Source organism: Lonchura striata, chromosome 13, assembly GCF_046129695.1.
Source record: "Lonchura striata isolate bLonStr1 chromosome 13, bLonStr1.mat, whole genome shotgun sequence".
Taxonomy (NCBI): Eukaryota; Metazoa; Chordata; class Aves; order Passeriformes; family Estrildidae; genus Lonchura; species Lonchura striata.
The window spans coordinates 304,927-319,974 of NC_134615.1; positions in this window are offsets into that span (position 1 = coordinate 304,927).

Consider the following 15,048-nt stretch of genomic DNA (forward strand, 5'->3'; position numbering starts at 1 on the left):
ATGCCTCCCTTGTCCAGAAACACGGATTTGCTGCACACTCCAAAAACACTGCTCTTCCCAGGGCAATATATAAGCTGCTTTCTGATGGCCGTGATCCCTCCCTGCTCTTGCCCAGCTGGTTGTTGCAGCGTGCACATGCCGTCCTGGCATTCAGTGCACAGTGAAAGCAATCGCAAAAGTCCAGCAGCTGCTGACTCCCAAACACAAGGCGCTGGCTATGTTCTTGCTTCTCCACACTTCAACAGAGTCCTTCATTTCTGCAGCTGCCATCGAGTTTTCTGCATCTCGAGCCTTCTGGGACGAGCACCAATTTCCCAAGAGGGGCTGCATCAGGACGAAGTCAAAACCCAGGAAAGTTGTCTCGGAACACCTTCAATAAAGCATGCCAGCAGTGCATTGAAAAGGCAGGTAGCTTTAGCCACCGTCCTCTAGCAGTCGCAAGGCTGTGCACACAATGTCGTCTCCCTGCGGCAACGTTCTTCGCCCTCGTGCAAGCTACCGCTCTGTCCGGCTCCCGGAGCAGGAGAAGCGGCTGCTTCGCGCACACAACAGCGGAGCGGCAGCCCTACGCTCCGAAGCGCTGCTTCAGCCAAAAGACGCCGGCGACCGGCGCTTGGCTTCGGACAGCTCCGGAGAGCCGTAGTGTGCGTCTGCACTAGACTGCATCATAGCGAAAAGCTTTGGCAGTGTGTCTCGCAGAGAGATAGCTTAGGAGCGCAGCGCACTTATGCCTCCCTTGTCCAGAAACACGATTTTACTGCACACTCCAAAAACAGTACTCTTCCCAGGGCAATATATAAGCTGCTTTCTGACGGCCGTGATCTTTCGATTACTCTTGCCCAGCTCGTTGTTTTAACGTGCACATGCCGTCCTGGAATTCAGTGCACAGTGAAAGCAATCGCAAAAGTCCAGCAGCTGCTGACTCCCAAACACAAGGCGCTGGCTATGTTCTTGCTACTCGACAACTCAACGCAGCCCTTCATTTCTGCAGTTGCCATCGAGGTCTCTGCATCTCGGAGACTCAGAGGACGAGCACGAGTTTCCCACGAGGGGCTGCATCAGGAGGAATTCAAAACTCAGGAAAATTGTCTTTGAACACCTTCCATAGGATGCTAGAAGGGAACTGAAGAGGCAGGCGAGCGGCCACCACCGTCCTCTAGCAGTCCTTAGGGTGTGCGCAAAAGCCCGGTGCTCTTCGGCTTCGTTCTTCGCCCCCGTACAAGCTACCGCTCTGTCCGGCTCCCGGAGCAGGAGAAGCGGCTGCTTCGCGCACACAACAGCGGAGCGGCAGCCCTACGCTCCGAAGCGCTGCTTCAGCCGAAAGACGCCGGCCACCGGCGCTTCGCTTCGGACAGCTCCGGAGAGCCGTAGTGTGCGTCTGCACTAGACTGCATCATAGCGAAAAGCTTTGGCAGTGTGTCTCGCAGGGAGATAGCTTAGGAGCGCAGCGCACTTATGCCTCCCTTGTCCAGAAACACGGATTTGCTGCACACTCCAAAAACACTGCTCTTTCCATGGTACTATGTAAGCTGCTGTCTGACGCCCGTTCTCTTCTGCCCACTCTTGCCCAGCTGGTTGTTGCAGCGTGCACGTGCCTTCCTGGCATTAAGAGCACAGTGAAAGCAATCGCAAAAGTCCAGCAGCTGCTGACTCCCAAACACAAGGCGCTTGTCTACGTTCTTGCTTCTCGACAACTCAACGCAGCCCTTCATTTCTGCAGCTGCCATCGAGTTTTCTGTATCTTGAGCCTTCTGGGACGAGCACCAATTTCCCAGGAGGCGCTGCATCAGGACGAAGTCAAAACCCAGGAAAGTTGTCTCGGAACACCTTCAATAAAGCATGCCAGCAGTGCATTGAAAAGGCAGGTAGCTTTAGCCACCGTCCTCTAGCAGTCGCGAAGCTGTGCACACAATGTCGTCTCCCTGCGGCAACGTTCTTCGCCCTCGTGCAAGCTAGCGCTCTGTCCGGCTCCCGGAGCAGGAGAAGCGGCTGCTTCGCGCACACAGCAGCGGAGCGGCAGCCCTACGCTCCGAAGCGCTGCTTCAGCCGAAAGACGCCGGCCACCGGCGCTTCGCTTCGGACAGCTCCGGAGAGCCGTAGTGTGCGTCTACAACTACACTGCATCATAGCGAAAAGCTTTGGCAGTGTGTCTCGCAAGGAGATAGCTTAGGAGCGCAGCGCACTTATGCCTCCCTTGTCCAGAAACACGATTTTACTGCACACTCCAAAAACAGTACTCTTCCCAGGGCAATATGCCAGATGCTCTCTGATGCCCGTGCTCCCTTCCTACTCTTGCCCAGCTCGTTGTTTTAACGTGCACATGCCGTCCTGGAATTCAGTGCACAGTGAAAGCAATCGCAAAAGTCCAGCAGCTGCTGACTCCCAAACACAAGGCGCTGGCTATGTTCTTGCTACTCGACAACTCAACGCAGCCCTTCATTTCTGCAGTTGCCATCGAGGTCTCTGCATCTCGGAGACTCAGAGGACGAGCACGAGTTTCCCACGAGGGGCTGCATCAAGAGGAATTCAAAACTCAGGAAAATTGTCTTTGAATACCTTCCATAGGATGCTAGAAGGGAATTGAAGAGGCAGGCGAGCGGCCACCACCGTCCTCTAGCAGTCCTTAGGGTGTGCGCAAAAGCCCGGTGGTCTTCGGCTTCGTTCTTCGCCCCCGTACAAGCTACCGCTCTGTCCGGCTCCCGGAGCAGGAGAAGCGGCTGCTTCGCGCACACAACAGCGGAGCGGCAGCCCTACGCTCCGAAGCGCTGCTTCAGCCGAAAGACGCCGGCCACCGGCGCTTCGCTTCGGACAGCTCCGGAGAGCCGTAGTGTGCGTCTGCACTAGACTGCATCATAGCGAAAAGCTTTGGCAGTGTGTCTCGCAAGGAGATAGCTTAGGAGCGCAGCGCACTTATGCCTCCCTTGTCCAGAAACACGATTTTACTGCACACTCCAAAAACAGTACTCTTCCCAGGGCAATATGCCAGATGCTCTCTGATGCCCGTGCTCCCTTCCTACTCTTGCCCAGCTCGTTGTTTTAACGTGCACATGCCGTCCTGGAATTCAGTGCACAGTGAAAGCAATCGCAAAAGTCCAGCAGCTGCTGACTCCCAAACACAAGGCGCTGGCTATGTTCTTGCTACTCGACGACTCAACGCAGCCCTTCATTTCTGCAGTTGCCATCGAGGTCTCTGCATGTCGGAGACTCAGAGGACGAGCACGAGTTTCCCACGAGGGGGTGCATCAGGAGGAATTCAAAACTCAGGGAATTTGTCCTGGAACACCTTCCATAAGGATGCTAGAAGGGAATTGAAGAGGCAGGCGAGCGGCCACCACCGTCCTCTAGCAGTCCTTAGGGTGCGCGCAGAAGCCCGGTGCTCTGCGGCTTCGTTCTTCGCCCTCGTGCAAGCTAGCGCTCTGTCCGGCTCCCGGAGCAGGAGAAGCGGCTGCTTCGCGCACACAACAGCGGAGCGGCAGCCCTACGCTCCGAAGCGCTGCTTCAGCCGAAAGACGCCGGCCACCGGCGCTTCGCTTCGGACAGCTCCGGAGAGCCGTAGTGTGGGTATGCACTAGACTGCATCATAGCGAAAAGCTTTGACAGTGTGTCTCGCAGGGAGATAGCTTAGGAGCGCAGCGCACTTATGCCTCCCTTGTCCAGAAACACGGATTTGCTGCACACTCCAAAAACACTGCTCTTCCCAGGGCAATATATAAGCTGCTTTCTGATGGCCGTGATCCCTCCCTGCTCTTGCCCAGCTGGTTGTTGCAGCGTGCACATGCCGTCCTGGCATTCAGTGCACAGTGAAAGCAATCGCAAAAGTCCAGCAGCTGCTGACTCCCAAACACAAGGCGCTGGCTATGTTCTTGCTTCTCCACACTTCAACAGAGTCCTTCATTTCTGCAGCTGCCATCGAGTTTTCTGCATCTCGAGCCTTCTGGGACGAGCACCAATTTCCCAAGAGGGGCTGCATCAGGACGAAGTCAAAACCCAGGAAAGTTGTCTCGGAACACCTTCAATAAAGCATGCCAGCAGTGCATTGAAAAGGCAGGTAGCTTTAGCCACCGTCCTCTAGCAGTCGCAAGGCTGTGCACACAATGTCGTCTCCCTGCGGCAACGTTCTTCGCCCTCGTGCAAGCTACCGCTCTGTCCGGCTCCCGGAGCAGGAGAAGCGGCTGCTTCGCGCACACAACAGCGGAGCGGCAGCCCTACGCTCCGAAGCGCTGCTTCAGCCGAAAGACGCCGGCCACCGGCGCTTCGCTTCGGACAGCTCCGGAGAGCCGTAGTGTGCGTCTGCACTAGACTGCATCCTAGCGAAAAGCTTTGGCAGTGTGTCTCGCAGAGAGATAGCTTAGGAGCGCAGCGCACTTATGCCTCCCTTGTCCAGAAACACGATTTTACTGCACACTCCAAAAACAGTACTCTTCCCAGGGCAATATATAAGCTGCTTTCTGACGGCCGTGATCTTTCGATTACTCTTGCCCAGCTCGTTGTTTTAACGTGCAGATGCCGTCCTGGAATTCAGTGCACAGTGAAAGCAATCGCAAAAGTCCAGCAGCTGCTGACTCCCAAACACAAGGCGCTGGCTATGTTCTTGCTTCTCGACAACTCAACGCAGCCCTTCATTTCTGCAGTTGCCATCGAGGTCTCTGCATGTCGGAGACTCAGAGGACGAGCACGAGTTTCCCACGAGGGGCTGCATCAGGAGGAATTCAAAACTCAGGAAAATTGTCTTTGAACACCTTCCATAGGATGCTAGAAGGGAACTGAAGAGGCAGGCGAGCGGCCACCACCGTCCTCTAGCAGTCCTTAGGGTGTGCGCAAAAGCCCGGTGCTCTTCGGCTTCGTTCTTCGCCCCCGTACAAGCTACCGCTCTGTCCGGCTCCCGGAGCAGGAGAAGCGGCTGCTTCGCGCACACAACAGCGGAGCGGCAGCCCTACGCTCCGAAGCGCTGCTTCAGCCGAAAGACGCCGGCCACCGGCGCTTGGCTTCGGACAGCTCCGGAGAGCCGTAGTGTGCGTCTGCACTAGACTGCATCATAGCGAAAAGCTTTGACAGTGTGTCTCGCAGGGAGATAGCTTAGGAGCGCAGCGCACTTATGCCTCCCTTGTCCAGAAACACGGATTTGCTGCACACTCCAAAAACACTGCTCTTTCCATGGTACTATGTAAGCTGCTGTCTGACGCCCGTTCTCTTCTGCCCACTCTTGCCCAGCTGGTTGTTGCAGCGTGCACGTGCCTTCCTGGCATTAAGAGCACAGTGAAAGCAATCGCAAAAGTCCAGCAGCTGCTGACTCCCAAACACAAGGCGCTTGTCTACGTTCTTGCTTCTCGACAACTCAACGCAGCCCTTCATTTCTGCAGCTGCCATCGAGTTTTCTGTATCTTGAGCCTTCTGGGACGAGCACCAATTTCCCAGGAGGCGCTGCATCAGGACGAAGTCAAAACCCAGGAAAGTTGTCTCGGAACACCTTCAATAAAGCATGCCAGCAGTGCATTGAAAAGGCAGGTAGCTTTAGCCACCGTCCTCTAGCAGTCGCGAAGCTGTGCACACAATGTCGTCTCCCTGCGGCAACGTTCTTCGCCCTCGTGCAAGCTACCGCTCTGTCCGGCTCCCGGAGCAGGAGAAGCGGCTGCTTCGCGCACACAGCAGCGGAGCGGCAGCCCTACGCTCCGAAGCGCTGCTTCAGCCGAAAGACGCCGGCCACCGGCGCTTCGCTTCGGACAGCTCCGGAGAGCCGTAGTGTGCGTCTGCACTAGACTGCATCATAGCGAAAAGCTTTGGCAGTGTGTCTCGCAAGGAGATAGCTTAGGAGCGCAGCGCACTTATGCCTCCCTTGTCCAGAAACACGATTTTACTGCACACTCCAAAAACAGTACTCTTCCCAGGGCAATATGCCAGATGCTCTCTGATGCCCGTGCTCCCTTCCTACTCTTGCCCAGCTCGTTGTTTTAACGTGCACATGCCGTCCTGGCATTCAGTGCACAGTGAAAGCAATCGCAAAAGTCCAGCAGCTGCTGACTCCCAAACACAAGGCGCTGGCTATGTTCTTGCTACTCGACGACTCAACGCAGCCCTTCATTTCTGCAGTTGCCATCGAGGTCTCTGCATGTCGGAGACTCAGAGGACGAGCACGAGTTTCCCACGAGGGGCTGCATCAGGAGGAATTCAAAACTCAGGAAAATTGTCCTGGAACACCTTCCATAAGGATGCTAGAAGGGAATTGAAGAGGCAGGCGAGCGGCCACCACCGTCCTCTAGCAGTCCTTAGGGTGCGCGCAGAAGCCCGGTGCTCTGCGGCTTCGTTCTTCGCCCTCGTGCAAGCTACCGCTCTGTCCGGCTCCCGGAGCAGGAGAAGCGGCTGCTTCGCGCACACAGCAGCGGAGCGGCAGCCCTACGCTCCGAAGCGCTGCTTCAGCCGAAAGACGCCGGCCACCGGCGCTTCGCTTCGGACAGCTCCGGAGAGCCGTAGTGTGCGTCTGCACTAGACTGCATCATAGCGAAAAGCTTTGGCAGTGTGTCTCGCAGAGAGATAGCTTAGGAGCGCAGCGCACTTATGCCTCCCTTGTCCAGAAACACGATTTTACTGCACACTCCAAAAACAGTACTCTTCCCAGGGCAATATGCCAGATGCTCTCTGATGCCCGTGCTCCCTTCCTACTCTTGCCCAGCTCGTTGTTTTAACGTGCACATGCCGTCCTGGAATTCAGTGCACAGTGAAAGCAATCGCAAAAGTCCAGCAGCTGCTGACTCCCAAACACAAGGCGCTGGCTATGTTCTTGCTACTCGACGACTCAACGCAGCCCTTCATTTCTGCAGTTGCCATCGAGGTCTCTGCATGTCGGAGACTCAGAGGACGAGCACGAGTTTCCCACGAGGGGCTGCATCAGGAGGAATTCAAAACTCAGGGAATTTGTCCTGGAACACCTTCCATAAGGATGCTAGAAGGGAATTGAAGAGGCAGGCGAGCGGCCACCACCGTCCTCTAGCAGTCCTTAGGGTGCGCGAGGAAGCCCGGTGGTCTTCGGCTTCGTTCTTCGCCCTCGTGCAAGCTAGCGCTCTGTCCGGCTCCCGGAGCAGGAGAAGCGGCTGCTTCGCGCACACAGCAGCGGAGCGGCAGCCCTACGCTCCGAAGCGCTGCTTCAGCCGAAAGACGCCGGCCACCGGCGCTTCGCTTCGGACAGCTCCGGAGAGCCGTAGTGTGGGTATGCACTAGACTGCATCATAGCGAAAAGCTTTGGCAGTGTGTCTCGCAGGGAGATAGCTTAGGAGCGCAGCGCACTTATGCCTCCCTTGTCCAGAAACACGGATTTGCTGCACACTCCAAAAACACTGCTCTTCCCAGGGCAATATATAAGCTGCTTTCTGATGGCCGTGATCCCTCCCTGCTCTTGCCCAGCTGGTTGTTGCAGCGTGCACATGCCGTCCTGGCATTCAGTGCACAGTGAAAGCAATCGCAAAAGTCCAGCAGCTGCTGACTCCCAAACACAAGGCGCTGGCTATGTTCTTGCTTCTCCACACTTCAACAGAGTCCTTCATTTCTGCAGCTGCCATCGAGTTTTCTGCATCTCGAGCCTTCTGGGACGAGCACCAATTTCCCAAGAGGGGCTGCATCAGGACGAAGTCAAAACCCAGGAAAGTTGTCTCGGAACACCTTCAATAAAGCATGCCAGCAGTGCATTGAAAAGGCAGGTAGCTTTAGCCACCGTCCTCTAGCAGTCGCAAGGCTGTGCACACAATGTCGTCTCCCTGCGGCAACGTTCTTCGCCCTCGTGCAAGCTACCGCTCTGTCCGGCTCCCGGAGCAGGAGAAGCGGCTGCTTCGCGCACACAACAGCGGAGCGGCAGCCCTACGCTCCGAAGCGCTGCTTCAGCCAAAAGACGCCGGCGACCGGCGCTTGGCTTCGGACAGCTCCGGAGAGCCGTAGTGTGCGTCTGCACTAGACTGCATCATAGCGAAAAGCTTTGGCAGTGTGTCTCGCAGAGAGATAGCTTAGGAGCGCAGCGCACTTATGCCTCCCTTGTCCAGAAACACGATTTTACTGCACACTCCAAAAACAGTACTCTTCCCAGGGCAATATATAAGCTGCTTTCTGACGGCCGTGATCTTTCGATTACTCTTGCCCAGCTCGTTGTTTTAACGTGCACATGCCGTCCTGGAATTCAGTGCACAGTGAAAGCAATCGCAAAAGTCCAGCAGCTGCTGACTCCCAAACACAAGGCGCTGGCTATGTTCTTGCTACTCGACAACTCAACGCAGCCCTTCATTTCTGCAGTTGCCATCGAGGTCTCTGCATCTCGGAGACTCAGAGGACGAGCACGAGTTTCCCACGAGGGGCTGCATCAGGAGGAATTCAAAACTCAGGAAAATTGTCTTTGAACACCTTCCATAGGATGCTAGAAGGGAACTGAAGAGGCAGGCGAGCGGCCACCACCGTCCTCTAGCAGTCCTTAGGGTGTGCGCAAAAGCCCGGTGCTCTTCGGCTTCGTTCTTCGCCCCCGTACAAGCTACCGCTCTGTCCGGCTCCCGGAGCAGGAGAAGCGGCTGCTTCGCGCACACAACAGCGGAGCGGCAGCCCTACGCTCCGAAGCGCTGCTTCAGCCGAAAGACGCCGGCCACCGGCGCTTCGCTTCGGACAGCTCCGGAGAGCCGTAGTGTGCGTCTGCACTAGACTGCATCATAGCGAAAAGCTTTGGCAGTGTGTCTCGCAGGGAGATAGCTTAGGAGCGCAGCGCACTTATGCCTCCCTTGTCCAGAAACACGGATTTGCTGCACACTCCAAAAACACTGCTCTTTCCATGGTACTATGTAAGCTGCTGTCTGACGCCCGTTCTCTTCTGCCCACTCTTGCCCAGCTGGTTGTTGCAGCGTGCACGTGCCTTCCTGGCATTAAGAGCACAGTGAAAGCAATCGCAAAAGTCCAGCAGCTGCTGACTCCCAAACACAAGGCGCTTGTCTACGTTCTTGCTTCTCGACAACTCAACGCAGCCCTTCATTTCTGCAGCTGCCATCGAGTTTTCTGTATCTTGAGCCTTCTGGGACGAGCACCAATTTCCCAGGAGGCGCTGCATCAGGACGAAGTCAAAACCCAGGAAAGTTGTCTCGGAACACCTTCAATAAAGCATGCCAGCAGTGCATTGAAAAGGCAGGTAGCTTTAGCCACCGTCCTCTAGCAGTCGCGAAGCTGTGCACACAATGTCGTCTCCCTGCGGCAACGTTCTTCGCCCTCGTGCAAGCTAGCGCTCTGTCCGGCTCCCGGAGCAGGAGAAGCGGCTGCTTCGCGCACACAGCAGCGGAGCGGCAGCCCTACGCTCCGAAGCGCTGCTTCAGCCGAAAGACGCCGGCCACCGGCGCTTCGCTTCGGACAGCTCCGGAGAGCCGTAGTGTGCGTCTACAACTACACTGCATCATAGCGAAAAGCTTTGGCAGTGTGTCTCGCAAGGAGATAGCTTAGGAGCGCAGCGCACTTATGCCTCCCTTGTCCAGAAACACGATTTTACTGCACACTCCAAAAACAGTACTCTTCCCAGGGCAATATGCCAGATGCTCTCTGATGCCCGTGCTCCCTTCCTACTCTTGCCCAGCTCGTTGTTTTAACGTGCACATGCCGTCCTGGAATTCAGTGCACAGTGAAAGCAATCGCAAAAGTCCAGCAGCTGCTGACTCCCAAACACAAGGCGCTGGCTATGTTCTTGCTACTCGACAACTCAACGCAGCCCTTCATTTCTGCAGTTGCCATCGAGGTCTCTGCATCTCGGAGACTCAGAGGACGAGCACGAGTTTCCCACGAGGGGCTGCATCAAGAGGAATTCAAAACTCAGGAAAATTGTCTTTGAATACCTTCCATAGGATGCTAGAAGGGAATTGAAGAGGCAGGCGAGCGGCCACCACCGTCCTCTAGCAGTCCTTAGGGTGTGCGCAAAAGCCCGGTGGTCTTCGGCTTCGTTCTTCGCCCCCGTACAAGCTACCGCTCTGTCCGGCTCCCGGAGCAGGAGAAGCGGCTGCTTCGCGCACACAACAGCGGAGCGGCAGCCCTACGCTCCGAAGCGCTGCTTCAGCCGAAAGACGCCGGCCACCGGCGCTTCGCTTCGGACAGCTCCGGAGAGCCGTAGTGTGCGTCTGCACTAGACTGCATCATAGCGAAAAGCTTTGGCAGTGTGTCTCGCAAGGAGATAGCTTAGGAGCGCAGCGCACTTATGCCTCCCTTGTCCAGAAACACGATTTTACTGCACACTCCAAAAACAGTACTCTTCCCAGGGCAATATGCCAGATGCTCTCTGATGCCCGTGCTCCCTTCCTACTCTTGCCCAGCTCGTTGTTTTAACGTGCACATGCCGTCCTGGCATTCAGTGCACAGTGAAAGCAATCGCAAAAGTCCAGCAGCTGCTGACTCCCAAACACAAGGCGCTGGCTATGTTCTTGCTTCTCCACACTTCAACAGAGTCCTTCATTTCTGCAGCTGCCATCGAGTTTTCTGCATCTCGAGCCTTCTGGGACGAGCACCAATTTCCCAAGAGGGGCTGCATCAGGACGAAGTCAAAACCCAGGAAAGTTGTCTCGGAACACCTTCAATAAAGCATGCCAGCAGTGCATTGAAAAGGCAGGTAGCTTTAGCCACCGTCCTCTAGCAGTCGCAAGGCTGTGCACACAATGTCGTCTCCCTGCGGCAACGTTCTTCGCCCTCGTGCAAGCTACCGCTCTGTCCGGCTCCCGGAGCAGGAGAAGCGGCTGCTTCGCGCACACAACAGCGGAGCGGCAGCCCTACGCTCCGAAGCGCTGCTTCAGCCGAAAGACGCCGGCCACCGGCGCTTCGCTTCGGACAGCTCCGGAGAGCCGTAGTGTGCGTCTGCACTAGACTGCATCCTAGCGAAAAGCTTTGGCAGTGTGTCTCGCAGAGAGATAGCTTAGGAGCGCAGCGCACTTATGCCTCCCTTGTCCAGAAACACGATTTTACTGCACACTCCAAAAACAGTACTCTTCCCAGGGCAATATATAAGCTGCTTTCTGACGGCCGTGATCTTTCGATTACTCTTGCCCAGCTCGTTGTTTTAACGTGCAGATGCCGTCCTGGAATTCAGTGCACAGTGAAAGCAATCGCAAAAGTCCAGCAGCTGCTGACTCCCAAACACAAGGCGCTGGCTATGTTCTTGCTTCTCGACAACTCAACGCAGCCCTTCATTTCTGCAGTTGCCATCGAGGTCTCTGCATGTCGGAGACTCAGAGGACGAGCACGAGTTTCCCACGAGGGGCTGCATCAGGAGGAATTCAAAACTCAGGAAAATTGTCTTTGAACACCTTCCATAGGATGCTAGAAGGGAACTGAAGAGGCAGGCGAGCGGCCACCACCGTCCTCTAGCAGTCCTTAGGGTGTGCGCAAAAGCCCGGTGCTCTTCGGCTTCGTTCTTCGCCCCCGTACAAGCTACCGCTCTGTCCGGCTCCCGGAGCAGGAGAAGCGGCTGCTTCGCGCACACAACAGCGGAGCGGCAGCCCTACGCTCCGAAGCGCTGCTTCAGCCGAAAGACGCCGGCCACCGGCGCTTGGCTTCGGACAGCTCCGGAGAGCCGTAGTGTGCGTCTGCACTAGACTGCATCATAGCGAAAAGCTTTGACAGTGTGTCTCGCAGGGAGATAGCTTAGGAGCGCAGCGCACTTATGCCTCCCTTGTCCAGAAACACGGATTTGCTGCACACTCCAAAAACACTGCTCTTTCCATGGTACTATGTAAGCTGCTGTCTGACGCCCGTTCTCTTCTGCCCACTCTTGCCCAGCTGGTTGTTGCAGCGTGCACGTGCCTTCCTGGCATTAAGAGCACAGTGAAAGCAATCGCAAAAGTCTAGCAGCTGCTGACTCCCAAACACAAGGCGCTTGTCTACGTTCTTGCTTCTCGACAACTCAACGCAGCCCTTCATTTCTGCAGCTGCCATCGAGTTTTCTGTATCTTGAGCCTTCTGGGACGAGCACCAATTTCCCAGGAGGGGCTGCATCAGGACGAAGTCAAAACCCAGGAAGGTTGTCTCGGAACACCTTCAATAAAGCATGCCAGCAGTGCATTGAAAAGGCAGGTAGCTTTAGCCACCGTCCTCTAGCAGTCGCGAAGCTGTGCACACAATGTCGTCTCCCTGCGGCAACGTTCTTCGCCCTCGTGCAAGCTAGCGCTCTGTCCGGCTCCCGGAGCAGGAGAAGCGGCTGCTTCGCGCACACAGCAGCGGAGCGGCAGCCCTACGCTCCGAAGCGCTGCTTCAGCCGAAAGACGCCGGCCACCGGCGCTTCGCTTCGGACAGCTCCGGAGAGCCGTAGTGTGCGTCTACAACTACACTGCATCATAGCGAAAAGCTTTGGCAGTGTGTCTCGCAAGGAGATAGCTTAGGAGCGCAGCGCACTTATGCCTCCCTTGTCCAGAAACACGGATTTGCTGCACACTCCAAAAACAGTACTCTTCCCAGGGCAATATGCCAGATGCTCTCTGATGCCCGTGCTCCCTTCCTACTCTTGCCCAGCTCGTTGTTTTAACGTGCACATGCCGTCCTGGAATTCAGTGCACAGTGAAAGCAATCGCAAAAGTCCAGCAGCTGCTGACTCCCAAACACAAGGCGCTGGCTATGTTCTTGCTACTCGACGACTCAACGCAGCCCTTCATTTCTGCAGTTGCCATCGAGGTCTCTGCATGTCGGAGACTCAGAGGACGAGCACGAGTTTCCCACGAGGGGCTGCATCAGGAGGAATTCAAAACTCAGGAAAATTGTCCTGGAACACCTTCCATAAGGATGCTAGAAGGGAATTGAAGAGGCAGGCGAGCGGCCACCACCGTCCTCTAGCAGTCCTTAGGGTGCGCGCAGAAGCCCGGTGGTCTGCGGCTTCGTTCTTCGCCCTCGTGCAAGCTACCGCTCTGTCCGGCTCCCGGAGCAGGAGAAGCGGCTGCTTCGCGCACACAGCAGCGGAGCGGCAGCCCTACGCTCCGAAGCGCTGCTTCAGCCGAAAGACGCCGGCCACCGGCGCTTCGCTTCGGACAGCTCCGGAGAGCCGTAGTGTGCGTCTACAACTACACTGCATCATAGCGAAAAGCTTTGGCAGTGTGTCTCGCAAGGAGATAGCTTAGGAGCGCAGCGCACTTATGCCTCCCTTGTCCAGAAACACGATTTTACTGCACACTCCAAAAACAGTACTCTTCCCAGGGCAATATGCCAGATGCTCTCTGATGCCCGTGCTCCCTTCCTACTCTTGCCCAGCTCGTTGTTTTAACGTGCACATGCCGTCCTGGAATTCAGTGCACAGTGAAAGCAATCGCAAAAGTCCAGCAGCTGCTGACTCCCAAACACAAGGCGCTGGCTATGTTCTTGCTACTCGACGACTCAACGCAGCCCTTCATTTCTGCAGTTGCCATCGAGGTCTCTGCATGTCGGAGACTCAGAGGACGAGCACGAGTTTCCCACGAGGGGCTGCATCAGGACGAAGTCAAAACTCAGGGAAATTGTCCTGGAACACCTTCCATAAGGATGCTAGAAGGGAATTGAAGAGGCAGGCGAGCGGCCACCACCGTCCTCTAGCAGTCCTTAGGGTGCGCGCAGAAGCCCGGTGCTCTGCGGCTTCGTTCTTCGCCCTCGTGCAAGCTACCGCTCTGTCCGGCTCCCGGAGCAGGAGAAGCGGCTGCTTCGCGCACACAACAGCGGAGCGGCAGCCCTACGCTCCGAAGCGCTGCTTCAGCCGAAAGACGCCGGCCACCGGCGCTTGGCTTCGGACAGCTCCGGAGAGCCGTAGTGTGCGTCTGCACTAGACTGCATCATAGCGAAAAGCTTTGGCAGTGTGTCTCGCAGAGAGATAGCTTAGGAGCGCAGCGCACTTATGCCTCCCTTGTCCAGAAACACGGATTAGCTGCACACTCCAAAAACACTGCTCTTCCCAGGGCAATATATAAGCTGCTTTCTGATGGCCGTGATCTTTCGATTACTCTTGCCCAGCTCGTTGTTTTAACGTGCACATGCCGTCCTGGAATTCAGTGCACAGTGAAAGCAATCGCAAAAGTCCAGCAGCTGCTGACTCCCAAACACAAGGCGCTGGCTATGTTCTTGCTTCTCGACAACTCAACGCAGCCCTTCATTTCTGCAGTTGCCATCGAGGTCTCTGCATGTCGGAGACTCAGAGGACGAGCACGAGTTTCCCACGAGGGGCTGCATCAGGAGGAATTCAAAACTCAGGAAAATTGTCTTTGAACACCTTCCATACGATGCTAGAAGGGAACTGAAGAGGCAGGCGAGCGGCCACCACCGTCCTCTAGCAGTCCTTAGGGTGCGCGCAGAAGCCCGGTGCTCTTCGGCTTCGTTCTTCGCCCCCGTACAAGCTACCGCTCTGTCCGGCTCCCGGAGCAGGAGAAGCGGCTGCTTCGCGCATACAACAGCGGAGCGGCAGCCCTACGCTCCGAAGCGCTGCTTCAGCCGAAAGACGCCGGCCACCGGCGCTTGGCTTCGGACAGCTCCGGAGAGCCGTAGTGTGCGTCTGCACTAGACTGCATCATAGCGAAAAGCTTTGACAGTGTGTCTCGCAGGGAGATAGCTTAGGAGCGCAGCGCACTTATGCCTCCCTTGTCCAGAAACACGGATTTGCTGCACACTCCAAAAACACTGCTCTTTCCATGGTACTATGTAAGCTGCTGTCTGACGCCCGTTCTCTTCTGCCCACTCTTGCCCAGCTGGTTGTTGCAGCGTGCACGTGCCTTCCTGGCATTAAGAGCACAGTGAAAGCAATCGCAAAAGTCTAGCAGCTGCTGACTCCCAAACACAAGGCGCTTGTCAACGTTCTTGCTTCTCGACAACTCAACGCAGCCCTTCATTTCTGCAGCTGCCATCGAGTTTTCTGTATCTTGAGCCTTCTGGGACGAGCACCAATTTCCCAGGAGGGGCTGCATCAGGACGAAGTCAAAACCCAGGAAGGTTGTCTCGGAACACCTTCAATAAAGCATGCCAGCAGTGCATTGAAAAGGCAGGTAGCTTTAGCCACCGTCCTCTAGCAGTCGCGAAGCTGTGCACACAATGTCGTCTCCCTGCGGCAACGTTCTTCGC